Here is a 12,042-nt window from a genome sequence, read left to right on the forward strand (position 1 = left end):
AATTTATTTTAGGCATCCAAAGAAACTAGGATGCAGCCAATCTTAAGTCTAACTCTCAAATTCTATTTGCAGAATTCTGAGGAGTGTGTGAAGTCTCTATCCCTAGACAGTAAACAGGGACCAAGTATTCTTCATATCAGATAATCTTGTCCTTAGTACTAATGGAAAATTTCAGAAAATGAAGAGTCCAAACACTCAGCCAGGTGAGCTCCTAGTTCAAAGAAGATGAAAGCAAACACTCACAAAGGAACTCATTAGAGCCTTAAAGTTTTTAAATGAGAGCATGCGATCCAAAATATTTTTGTTAGTAGCATTATATTTTCCCATTGTCTTGCCTCCATTCCTCACTTGGGACTATCTTCATGTAAATATCAAGACATACTCATTCTAAAGCCTCAGAGGAATTCTTTTCTTTTCCTTTGAAGTCAGTTATTAATGATTCAAAAGGCACTAGCAGACCAACTCATTTAAAATGACCTAACTTTTCAAAGAATTATTTTAGAACACAAAGCTGATACTTTCAAAGCTGACGTCTATATATGATGTTTTCCAAGTAGGTATGTGGCCTGGATACAACTTTGATATAGTTTAGGTACAAGGTTTATAAAGAATTCTAAGCGGTTTTGAACGATGAGAGGAAACAGAACCTCTTTAAATTTTTATACATATCCCTTTTTCCCATTTCTGCTCCTCTGCTAACTCTCGCTCTCTACTCTGTTTCTTTGCTCTTTCTCCTGATTTCCGCATTCCTCCTCGCTCTTACCCTAAGAACTGTTTGGGGAACTATGGGTAAGAATCTGGTGCCAGGAGCCAGGGCTCTTACCCTCTTCCCTGTTAAGTCTCCAAATATCAATAAAATCAAGGGTAACAAGCAATTTTCTCTTCGCACCACCAGATCTCCCTTATCAAGACTAGAGAAGAGACATGGGGGTGGCAGGAAAGGATAGTGGGGTAGTCATCTACTCAAAGGAACTGCAAGCTCATTAAAGCCAATTCAATCAATTATATGTAGCTACTGACAGCGTAAGTTTTCATCTCAGCCTTATCTTCCAGGTACTCTGGCCTATAACCTTCACACATTCCCCTACAATCTTCCCAAATATACTAAATGTGTGCTGAGAAATAAGAACATTTTATCAAAAATTTGAGCTAAAGATAACTACAAAAGATAATCAGCTGTAAATTAAAGTTCAGAAGTGCATTTTAGAATTATAAATAGATTTGGAATTAGCCCTCAGAAAGGTCCATAATAATGTTCTTCAGAACCCCCATAGGAAATCAAGACGTGACATGTTAAGTTTAACCACAGTTTAAGTTTAAGCAATAACCATTAAATATAAGCTTAAACAATAACCATTTAACATAATAACCGTTAAACATAATAACCATTTAACATATAAACATAAGTTTAAGCAATAACCATTGGTGATATTTTACTTACTTTACCTCTAAAATTGCAATTTCATTATAGTTTAACTTAACATTTAATTTCTTCCTGGTGGCGGGGAGGGAAGGGCTTCCGTGAGGCCTAAACAATGTTATACTGGTACTACACATTCCAGAATTAAAAGCTTAAAAATATTTTGCTGAGATACAATCTGGTCTCATCAATAAAAAAGGTGCTGTTAAAAGTATAAGTACATATATATGTACAAATGTGTACATTATTTAGGCTTTCTTTTTTAGAGGCCTAAGAATTCCTGTTTCTCAGCAGTATTTATTAAGTGAACAGATAGCCTGCTTTTTCCCAATGCCAATATAAATCTCCAGTGAAGGTGTCAAGACCTTGATGACAATAGCAGAATTTGATAGCTAGTGAAATGTGTCTGGCCACAGGAGCACATTGCCTCAAATACCATCAGGATCAATTCCCAGGAGTTTCCTCATTGGGATGATATCACCAATCAATTCCTATTTCATTTCTCAGGGAATGTTTGCTCTCATCTCCTACAGGAAGTTAGTCTTGACTGCTCTCAACTTTTATGTGCATTTCTATATAATTTTCAGTGCTGAATGTTTCTTTATAAGCTTTATTTTTCATTAGGGCCACTATATCACTCATAATTAAACAGTTCACCAACTCAAAGGACTGTCTTTAATTTTTTATTCATTAATTAACCATTTAGTCACTAATAGCGACTAAATGCCTACTATGTTTATGTTACTGTGGCAAGCCCCTGAGGGATACATAGATAAAAGAAACTACTTATCTGCTTTCAAGGAGCTCACAGTATAGTAGAAGAGCCATGCTAAGGGCACAAATAAACTAAAATACAAGAATATACAACCACCACCAGATCAGTACCAATAAAATGATAGGCGGATTCAGAAGTAGGAAAGATCATAGCCTGCAGGAGAAAAAAAAAACAGGAAAGTTTTCATGGAAGACAGGGTTTAAACTGGGACTCTGATGGGTAGGATTATTTCATGAGGCAAGTGGGGAGGACAGCAGAGGAAAAAGGCTTCAAGATTAAGGTGATTAAATGAACTAGATCTACATGTACACAAATGTGAAAAACAATGTTGAGAGAAAAGGTTGCCAAAATATATGTGCAGTATGACTCTATTTATGATTTCAAAATAAAACTATATGTTGTTTGTGTCTATATTACACATTTTCTTAAAAAGTATAAAACATGAAATGGAATGATACATAACAATTCAGAACAGGATTCATTTCCCAAGAAAGAAGAAGGGGATAAGGATGCAGAGTAGGACTTTGGCTATATCTAATACCTAACAGTTTATATCTTAAAGAGAGTGAGAGATCTAAAACAAATATGACAAAATGTTAATATCCATTAAATTTGGGTTGTGGGCTCAAAATTGTGTTAGGGTTTTTTCCCCTGAACTTTTCTAAATATTTAAAATATCTTAGTATTCAAAATTTTTAAATTAAGAAAGGGCCGGGTAACTGGAAGAATAGGGGAGTCATTAACACAAAAATAATCAGGAGCAGGTTGGTTCCCCTAAACTTTAAGGGAACAGTTGATAAGCTCAGTTTTAGACTGAAGAGTGTCCTTCAGATCCCCCACCTAGTGTGCACAAAAGGCACTTAGAACAGAGTGAGGTGGAGGCTGACATATATGGACAGAAAGGAAGTTTTTATTGCCATCCTAGGTCAGATAACTGAAGGGAGAGAGAACCACCTTCCCACGTAGCTTAAATGCCCTGTAACCAAGTCATCTACCGCAAAACAAAGCCAAGGAAACTTCCAGTTACACAGGAATTCAGATAAAGACTCACTGTGAGTAGCTATTCCATGCCGCCTCTCTCCCCACCCCTCCCCCAAACACTCATAAACAAAAACAAAATGTACCCTTGCCCACTTGAGAAAGAATTAAGAATTGGCAGCTCTGCTAAAGTGGACAGTATCCAATGCAAGGCCCTTCTCTGGAGATGTTGACAGAGCCCAGAGAAAGGAGTAGAGAAATCATAATTCAGTTAAGTTTCGATAAAGACTTACCAGTGGAAGGCATCCATCCTTCTACATCCCCTCATGTCCCAACTTTCCCCAGGGGAATCTAAGGACCTCTAAGATGTCCTCTATCCTGTTCTGTTTTTCTCCAGCAAAAAAGACTAAAACGCAAAATCCAAACTCTTACTTCGCACTTTAAACCCAAATAATTTACCTTCACAAAAATCCAATGAAATTAAAAACATGGGGAAGAAAGATTTAGAGTCCAAGTATAATGACAAATCTTGTTTTTTAGATATACTTTTTGTCGGTGCCCAATTTATCATAGCTTATTTCTTTTACCAAAGTTTCATTGGTACAATTTAAAATTAAGTTTAAAAGAAAACTTGAAGGCAACTTAGCAGGAGAGATAAATACATCTACACACACAATAACACAAATACCTTGACATTCTTCTACATTTGATTCACTATCGCTGAAGAATCCTAACATCCTATTCACACCACTCCAGGGCATCCAACTGCCCCAGGTCAAAGTCCCTGTTCTCCATGGTACTCTCAGAACAGATCTTCCTCAGTCAGACCTGGGAAAATACCACTGTTCACTTTGGACTAGTAAAAAGGACAATGGAGTGAAACGACAGAAGTCCTTCTGTCTTCTAGCTCAATGCAGTGTGGCAGAATGGAACAAACACTACAACGGGACTTGTGAGGGAATGAGAGAGGTGAGCTAACATTTATTAATCACCTACCTCATTACAGCCACTGAAGACTGAATTCCAGACCAAGCTATCACTTCACTACTTCTGTGATCCTAAGTAAATCTCAGGTATTCCGTTGGAAAATCAATGAGGGACACTAAGAAGCCTAACGGTCCCTCTAGTTCTCTGATTCCATGATTCCACAAACATGATCACTCAACAACAAACGTATTACTGTTAAACATAATAAAGTTATTTTAAAAGTCTTTTGCTTTGTTCCTCTCCAATCCACCCTCTATATACCACTAACAAAATAATCTTTCTAGAACATGAAACTTACTTTATCACCCAATGCTTAAAAAACCCTTAAATGGCTTATCATTTAGTGTAGCACAAGATAAAGCTGTCCATGATCGGCCTTACCTACTTCTCCAGCCTCTTCCCTGCCCTCCAACCCTGTCCTCCAGCCATAATAATTACTTAAAAGTTACCTGAAGAAGCCTGACTGTTTCGTTCCTTTAAGCTTTGTTCATGCTGTTTTCTCAGCCTGGAGTGTACTTCTCTCTATCATCTGTAGGGTATATCCTTAACTCATCTTTCAAGACTCAGCTCAAATATCATCTCCTCTGGGAGGCACTTTCCAACCTCTGAATGTCCAAGGCAGAATTGACCTTTAGGCCCCCACTCTGCCCCCTACATACCTCTAACACAATACCTATCACACTTCATTCCATCTATATACTGACACATCTCTCTCCTCCCACTAGACCCATAACCCCCTTGGACGCTGAGATCTTGTCTGACTCATCTGCTTCCTTAGTGCCTAAGACAGTGCTTACAAGAGACATTCAATGGATATTTGATGGAGTGGGGAGCAGAGGAACGGAAAACATGAAAGGAGACAGAAAAACTCAAGTAAGATGGCCTGAAGAGTGGAGAATAGTAGTATTTATCAGTACCACTATCTTTGGCCATCTGCTCTTTCCCTAAACTCTCGTCTTCAGAGTTTATTCATCTTCTTGGCTACAGCTACCACATCTATGCTGATGAACTGCAAAACCACACTTTCAAGCATTATTAACCCTCACCTCTCCACCAGCTGTAGGCTCTTCTCTAACAACTGGAACACCTTTCATTTGGATGTTTCATTGCCACTTTAAATCCAAAACATCTCAAACTGAACTCATCATATTTCCCTAAGAAATGAGGAAACCTCCCTAACTTCTTTACCCCAGTCAGTATCTCAGAAACCCAGGCTTAAAATGCTATCGTTATGTTTGATTGAACACTCTCCATCATCTTCCACATCCAGCCCGCACTGATTTCAATTTTTTCCTTCACAATCTCTGTCACTCTTTCCCCTCCTTAAGCCACCCTCCACAACTCTAGCTCAGGCCTCATCACCTCACACATCCCAGCTGCTAATCTCCCTTCCCTCCAAGCCCATCTATTTCCCAATATCATCATATTACAATCCTAATTAAAAAATTCTCAGTGGTTAGCTATTTTCCATTGTTTAAGATCTAAACTTATAAGCCTGACTTTTAAGACCCTCTATAAACATAGCTCCAGACCGTCCTAACCACCTGTGTTTTACTACTATTCACTGCGACTCAGGTCAGTCTCATCACTGCCCCAAGAACATTCCAAGTATATTCCTGTGCCCAGGCTTCTGCTTGATCCCTCTCAGCTCCATATTTAAATGATTTTTTTGTTATTTGCTTCATTTTCATTTCTTGTACCTAATACAATTTTTTTTAAGATCTGGAGTAAGTCACAATTCCTCTGTGACATCACTCATAACTACCTGAGTACTCTTCTCCCAAAATACCTATGGTATGAGGTCTGTATTATGCAAATGATAATACACTTTCACACTTTAAATTTTTCTCTGGCATAAAGAGTCTCAATAGGTATTCATTCCTTCCTATTCCCCTTACTCCCAACTAGGCTGTAAATTCTTCAAGGGCACAAAACTGTCATTTTTCCTAATCTTCCATACCACTTAGAACTAAATTCACAGCAGGTCACTAAAAATAACAGCTGAGTAGTCTCTCCTATCAAAAACTATTTCTTATAGTATAAGGTATAAGAGATAATCCTAAAAAACACAGTTAAAAATAATCCTGAACTAAACTATATAAATTAAGATGACTGATTTTTCCACCTCTGAATTTTAGCTCAGAAATACTTCAGTCTCCTGACTTAAGTGGTAAATAATAATCCTGTGCCCATGACATCACAAGCACATAGTTTGGTAATGATTATGAGAAGGCTGGGGGTAGGCAAGGATGAAGGAAAGCAAGTCAACTGAAAGAACAAGGATGGAAGAACAGCTGTGTGATTTTTTTTGTTTACCTCTTAAGTGTGGACTTCTCCTCATTCCTTTTTCTTTTTTTTTTTTTCTTAAATTGGCCACATTTTCAAACAAGTTTACTTCAGGAGGAAAAATCTAATAGATTTTCAAAGGAGCTAATATCTGAAGAGCCTCCACAAAGCCCAAGTCCTTCAAAAAAAAGCCAGCTTAATCTTCAACAATGCAGTATCACGCAGTAGGACTCTTCCAGATATTGTGAGTAAAGACTTACTCAGGCTGCAACATAGGCATCTTCTACCAATAGCTCTTAGGAATAAGGCAGACAGCCTGAGGCCACATTGGACACGCACAGATTTTGAAAAGAAATTGGTCTTCATTAACATACTCAGTATAGCCCAGTCTTAATTACCCTCATATGGACTTTTCATTTTATGGATTTCTGAGGCAAAATCTTTAATTCAAGACTGACGTTTCTTCACCATCAGTATACTTTCCTCACTATCAGGTAATTCAGGCTTAGAAATGCCAATTCATTTCATCAGTATGATCCCCAAAACACTAAAATAAGTCTGGTTTTTAAAATAATGCATTTTCAAACCAAGAAATTTCTTTCTGAAGTTCTGAATTACCTAAACTAGTGCTCCCTACAATAGCAGAGATAACTGAAAGTTCAATGCACTGGAAACATGACACTGCCCTTACCATAAGCTCTTGAAGAGAATCCAGACAAAGCCTTGAGACTTCCCCACAGGTTGGTACAACATCAGACAGTCACAAGCAGAGCTCAACATAGTGAGTAAGGTGTGTAAATACAAAAATTTCTACAAGGAATCTTATGTCTCCTGGCTGATCTCTTTAGGCCAGGATGGTCCAGAAGAGAAGTAGGAGTCACAATTTACCGGTGCCTGACTCCTTGTCCCTGAGTTCTTGGATCAGAGGGCTCAATACCTCTCATTAAATCCATCCTTTGTTCAAGGACCTACAATGACTCTATTGACCCTTTCATCAACACCCAACAGAGTCTGGCCTCTGAGTCCCCGCCACCCTCTCGCCTGCTCTACCCATGACTTGACCAACCCACATTCTCTCCAGTCATTCTCATTTATTCTCCCCACAAACACAACTTAGTCATTCATACCATCATTGCACACTGTACATTCTATACTTTCTGCCCAGAAGATCTTTTATCTCCTTTTACTCCTAACACAGAATAATTATTTTATTTATTGGAATGCTCACACCTATTATATAGATAAGGATGGAGAAGTAAATTGCCCAAGGTCACATTAGTAAAAAGTAGAACCACAAGTTGAACCAAGATCATCTAACTCCATAGCCCATGCCTCATTATGACTCTAATCCATAGCCTCCCAAGTCCATTTCAAAGTTTACTGACTCAGAAATCTTCCCTAATTTACTTCATTCATACTTTGTTACTTCGAATTTTCTAGTCTCTACATACTTCATTTGTAGCACATTAAACTTGGTTTTGTTTATATGTTTTTTCTTAAATGTTAAAGCTTATAATAGTCTGCTTTCTCATTTACATACTGCCTTCCCCAACATCATCCTTGTCCCAAGGGCAAGAACACCTGTTTTTACAACTTTCATATCTCCCCAAGGCCTGTCACTGACACTTGGAAACTGCCTTATCCACAGGAGTGTTCAGTCATTACTCAGCAAGGATTTATTACTTAAAAAAAAAAAACAACTTCCTTCTTCTATCATATTAAAAAATCAACTAATTTCAGGCGTTCATGATAAAACTGTCCTGCGTCTGCATTCTAGTTACACAGATTTTAATTGTCTGACTTATCAGGGGCTGTTGAAAAGATTCCAGGCTGCCATTCCACAGCTCCTAAGTTTGCATAGGAAAGATACTGCTGAAGTCACACTTCAAAGCATTGTTTCAGGATTTTTCCCTTGATGGGATGAATGTCTGGCGGAGAACGTGTGCTCCCTTATAAAGTCCTCTGCCAGCATACTTAGCATGCTTGAGACATTCAGGAGCTCTAAAACTTTAACAAGTGGCACTTAGTGCCCCCGTAACAGTCTGAAAACTTATTTTTAATACTGAGTTATTCCATCATAATTCACTTAGTTACATATATATTGAATCTCAAAATTCCAAACAAAGCCTTCTGAGAACTGAAAACAGTGATGGGCTATTGGGCTGCCCTACACTTATTCCTAGAGTTTATTCACTCCTTCAATCCCCACCCCTAACCCCTGGAATAATATATGTAGTTCAACTAGGGGAAGTTGTTAAATACAGATATGAATTGAATTTGCCAGATATCAGCACTAATATTGGCACGAACTAACTCATAAATTAAAACAACAATTGATAGTCAACAGACTCTGGAACAGCATGTGTGATTTTTAAAAATTAGATATTACCCTTCAAATTAAATCATTTTCAATAGGGGTCCCAAAAGAAAGAGATTAACGAAATAAAGCTTCAGGAAAATTTCCACGTTGTTGGTAACATAACTACACAAAGTCCAACTAGTAATTAACATTCATTACTGGTCAGCCTGCCTTATACAAGTCAGTAGACAGCCCTTTCTCTGGCAAAGGTTTACTTTTTTTCTTCACAAAGGAGTCTTTGGCATTAAATGAAAGGGATAAGTCAAAGCGGGCAACAACAACAACAAAAATAGTAACAGTTTGGAAACTATCTTCCTTCCATCGTTCCTTCCTGCTTGAATGCGTACTGTCCAAAGTGGATATCTGTTCAACTCTAAATTATTCATGTTAATGGATGATTATCGGTAGAAAGGTGCCGATAATCCGAAATGGAAAAAATCGAAAAATAATCTATTTCAGTTTTGGAAAATCTTTTCAGCGTATTTATCATTTCAATTATTCCTAGCATGAGCTAATATGTGTACTCATTTGTAATCTCTAAGTACATAGTAACTGGCCACTAACTCAGGGAGGTGCTCTGAGGCATGCTGGGTAGCTAGTGGAAATTAGAACAGACTGGTATTCAGCTTCCAGATGAGCAACATCAATTTCATTTATTTTACAGTTCTGTCCAGCCTTCAAAATATCAATAGACTAGCACAGCAGGTTGGTTACTAACCTTTAAAAGAAAGGCTCGGAAAAACAATGAGGACAAAGAGTATAATTGTTTGCCCATAATGTATTCATCGTAAATTATGCACAGCAAATGTTTAATTACAAGTCTGATTCTCCCTAGGCACCCAGCATAAGCCCCTGCTGTCTTCTCCATCCCATCAAGAATGCAATCTCATTTATTAGGCAAGAAAGTTTCTGTTTTTTAAAGTTATACAGTATAGAAAATGTTTTTTAAAGATTTAGGACTAACTATCCTTTTGGACCCGCCTTATCACTACCTCTTCTCTCTACTTTGTCCTTTCCCACTTTAGAAATAGGTTGAAAGACAAAGGGATCCAGCGTCCTCTAAGATCTAAATATACAGTATGAGAAGCCAAAGACTGAACATTACCCGTTTCTGATTTTCTATAAAGTATTTTACACATATATGTACTAAAAGTCAACTAATTTTTGCCTTTGCATTCATGAAAAGAAAACTCCCTGAAAAGCTGGGGAGAACCTCTTACAGAAAATTTCTTTGAACCTAATTTTTATGTCTGTATTGTGCCCAGAGAAGCCACCTGGGCTCCAGAGAGACTATCTAGACCGTGGGGGGATGCGGGGGGAGGGGTGGGAAAAAAAGAGGAAGAGAGAGAAGGAAAGACGGAGGGGAAGAGAGAGGCGGAGAGAGAGACTCAGAGCGCTGGTCCTTGTGAGCCGACAAGCTAAAAATACGCCGGCCCAGTAAACAAATCCCGTTCCATCCCGACCGGAGCCACACCGTTAACCTAGTAATTATGAGAAGAGGAGTGAGATCACGGAGCCCCCGGCTTACTCATCATCAGCTTCTAAAGTTTCCATCGGCTCACGGCAACTTTTCTTTTTTCTAAAGTTCATAAGCCTGCCCTAGAACCAATCTCTCTCTCTCTCTCTCTCTCTCTCTCTCACACACACACACACACACACACACACACACACACACACACTTCTTTTTCGCTCCCTTCCTCCATTACTGGACGCACCTCAGTTTGGCTATCGATAGGGGAGAACAGCTTGTTTTCTTTTCATTTTACTTTTATACTGAGACTTTAAAATGAACTTTATCCTACAATGAGGGTAGTACCCTGCACTCCTAGCCACCTTAAAACTCCATCATCTCTCCCCGAAAGTCTAGCTGACAAGGGAGGACCGTCCAAACTGCCCAGCACAGTTGACGAAGGGAGGCCACGAACGGGGAAGGGGGGCTGGGAAGGCGGGACGCAGGTGAAAGGGAGGAGTAACCGCGGAAAGGTTGGGGCCAAGCAAGGAACAGTCAGGGCGAAGAGGGGGTGCCGAGAGGAGATGGCTCAGGGTGAAATATAATCAGAAAGGAGATGGGGAACAGTGGCGATCAGAGGGTCAGAGTTTGGGAGTCTGAAGAGGCGGGAGGGGCGGGAGCAGACGGGGGAGGGTGACAAGGCGGGGGCTCCGTTACCCTCGCGGCTCCCGGGGCAAGGCCCTAGGCCGGGGCGGAGCGCGGGGCCCGGCTGCCTCTCCTCATTCCTCTGCTGTGACCCCGGGGTCCGGCCGGCCCCTCCCCCGTCGACGATGGAGGCGGAGGCGGTGGCAGAGACTGAGACCGCGGCTGTTGTTCCGCACAGGATCAGGAGCTGGAGCCAGACGGGACTGATCTGGACTGGCCTCCCCCAGTGGCTTTTTGCCTGCTCCACACTCGACTCCGGCTGCTGGTTCAGGATCGGTGGTTTTCGGCCGTCCGGCCGGAAACAAGCGCCAGTTTCCGGCCGGAGCGGGTTGGTGGTGACACCCAAGCGGCCCCCCGGGCCTCCTCCCGCCCAGCCCCGCCCCGCCCCACCCCGTAGCAGCCCCGCCCTTAGCGCCACTCCCCTAGCTGCGGTCAGTTTGGCGCTTGCCCCGCGCGTGACCCTGTGTTTTCCTGGCCCGTGTACCTAAAGCCCCTGTTCTGGAGAGTTCTTGAACCGGAGCTGGAGGGCTACTGGGTGGACTCTTGAGACTTTGAGGTGTAGTCAGTTGGACACAGCCCTTTGGGAAGAAGCAGAAAGAGGCGGGGTAGTTCTAGAAAGGTGAGAGGGATGAAAATACTTAGACTGAGAAGACTGAAATTCTAGTTACTCTACACGATCATTCTGGACTGACCGGAGGAAAATTAACACTTCTTCCAGACCAATCTCCACCCAGTTAAGCACTCTCCCTCCTTCACTCCTGCAGTGAACATAGTGTAAGATGTTAGGGGAAAACCCGAACGAACTTTTTGGCCAACCGCATACTTTTCTCTGTAAATACTCAATATTTATTTACTTGCATAATGATAATACCCTATTGACATATCTGCCTTAGACTGTTAGCGCAAGCAAAACAAGTTATGTAGTGCTTTTTTGGTAATACCTTTTAACAGCCTTGTACAACAACCATGCTGTAGCATAATTCAATTCACAAATATTGAGTCCCTATTACGTGCAAGGCACTGTGCTCATTGATCCTGGGGACACAAAAATGAATAAGACGTAATTCCAGGCATCAAGGGTC

At 40.4% G+C, this 12,042-nt stretch overlaps 1 protein-coding gene across 2 annotated transcripts in view; it reads right to left on the reverse strand.

Annotated features, from left to right (window-relative positions):
- Window positions 1-11,258, reverse strand: part of OTUD7B (OTU deubiquitinase 7B) — a 56,430-nt gene extending 45,172 nt beyond the window's left edge. Inside the window, exon 1 of one of the 2 annotated variants that reach the window (XM_032625277.1) lies at window positions 10,973-11,258. The gene's annotated coding sequence lies outside the window, so the exon portion shown is untranslated. The remainder of the gene's footprint in view (window positions 1-10,972) is intronic. The other variant, XM_032625269.1, reaches the window with a different exon arrangement.
- Between the last annotated feature and the right edge of the window lie 784 nt (window positions 11,259-12,042).

This window comes from Phocoena sinus, chromosome 1 (genome assembly GCF_008692025.1).
Source record: "Phocoena sinus isolate mPhoSin1 chromosome 1, mPhoSin1.pri, whole genome shotgun sequence".
In the NCBI taxonomy this organism is placed as follows: Eukaryota; Metazoa; Chordata; class Mammalia; order Artiodactyla; family Phocoenidae; genus Phocoena; species Phocoena sinus.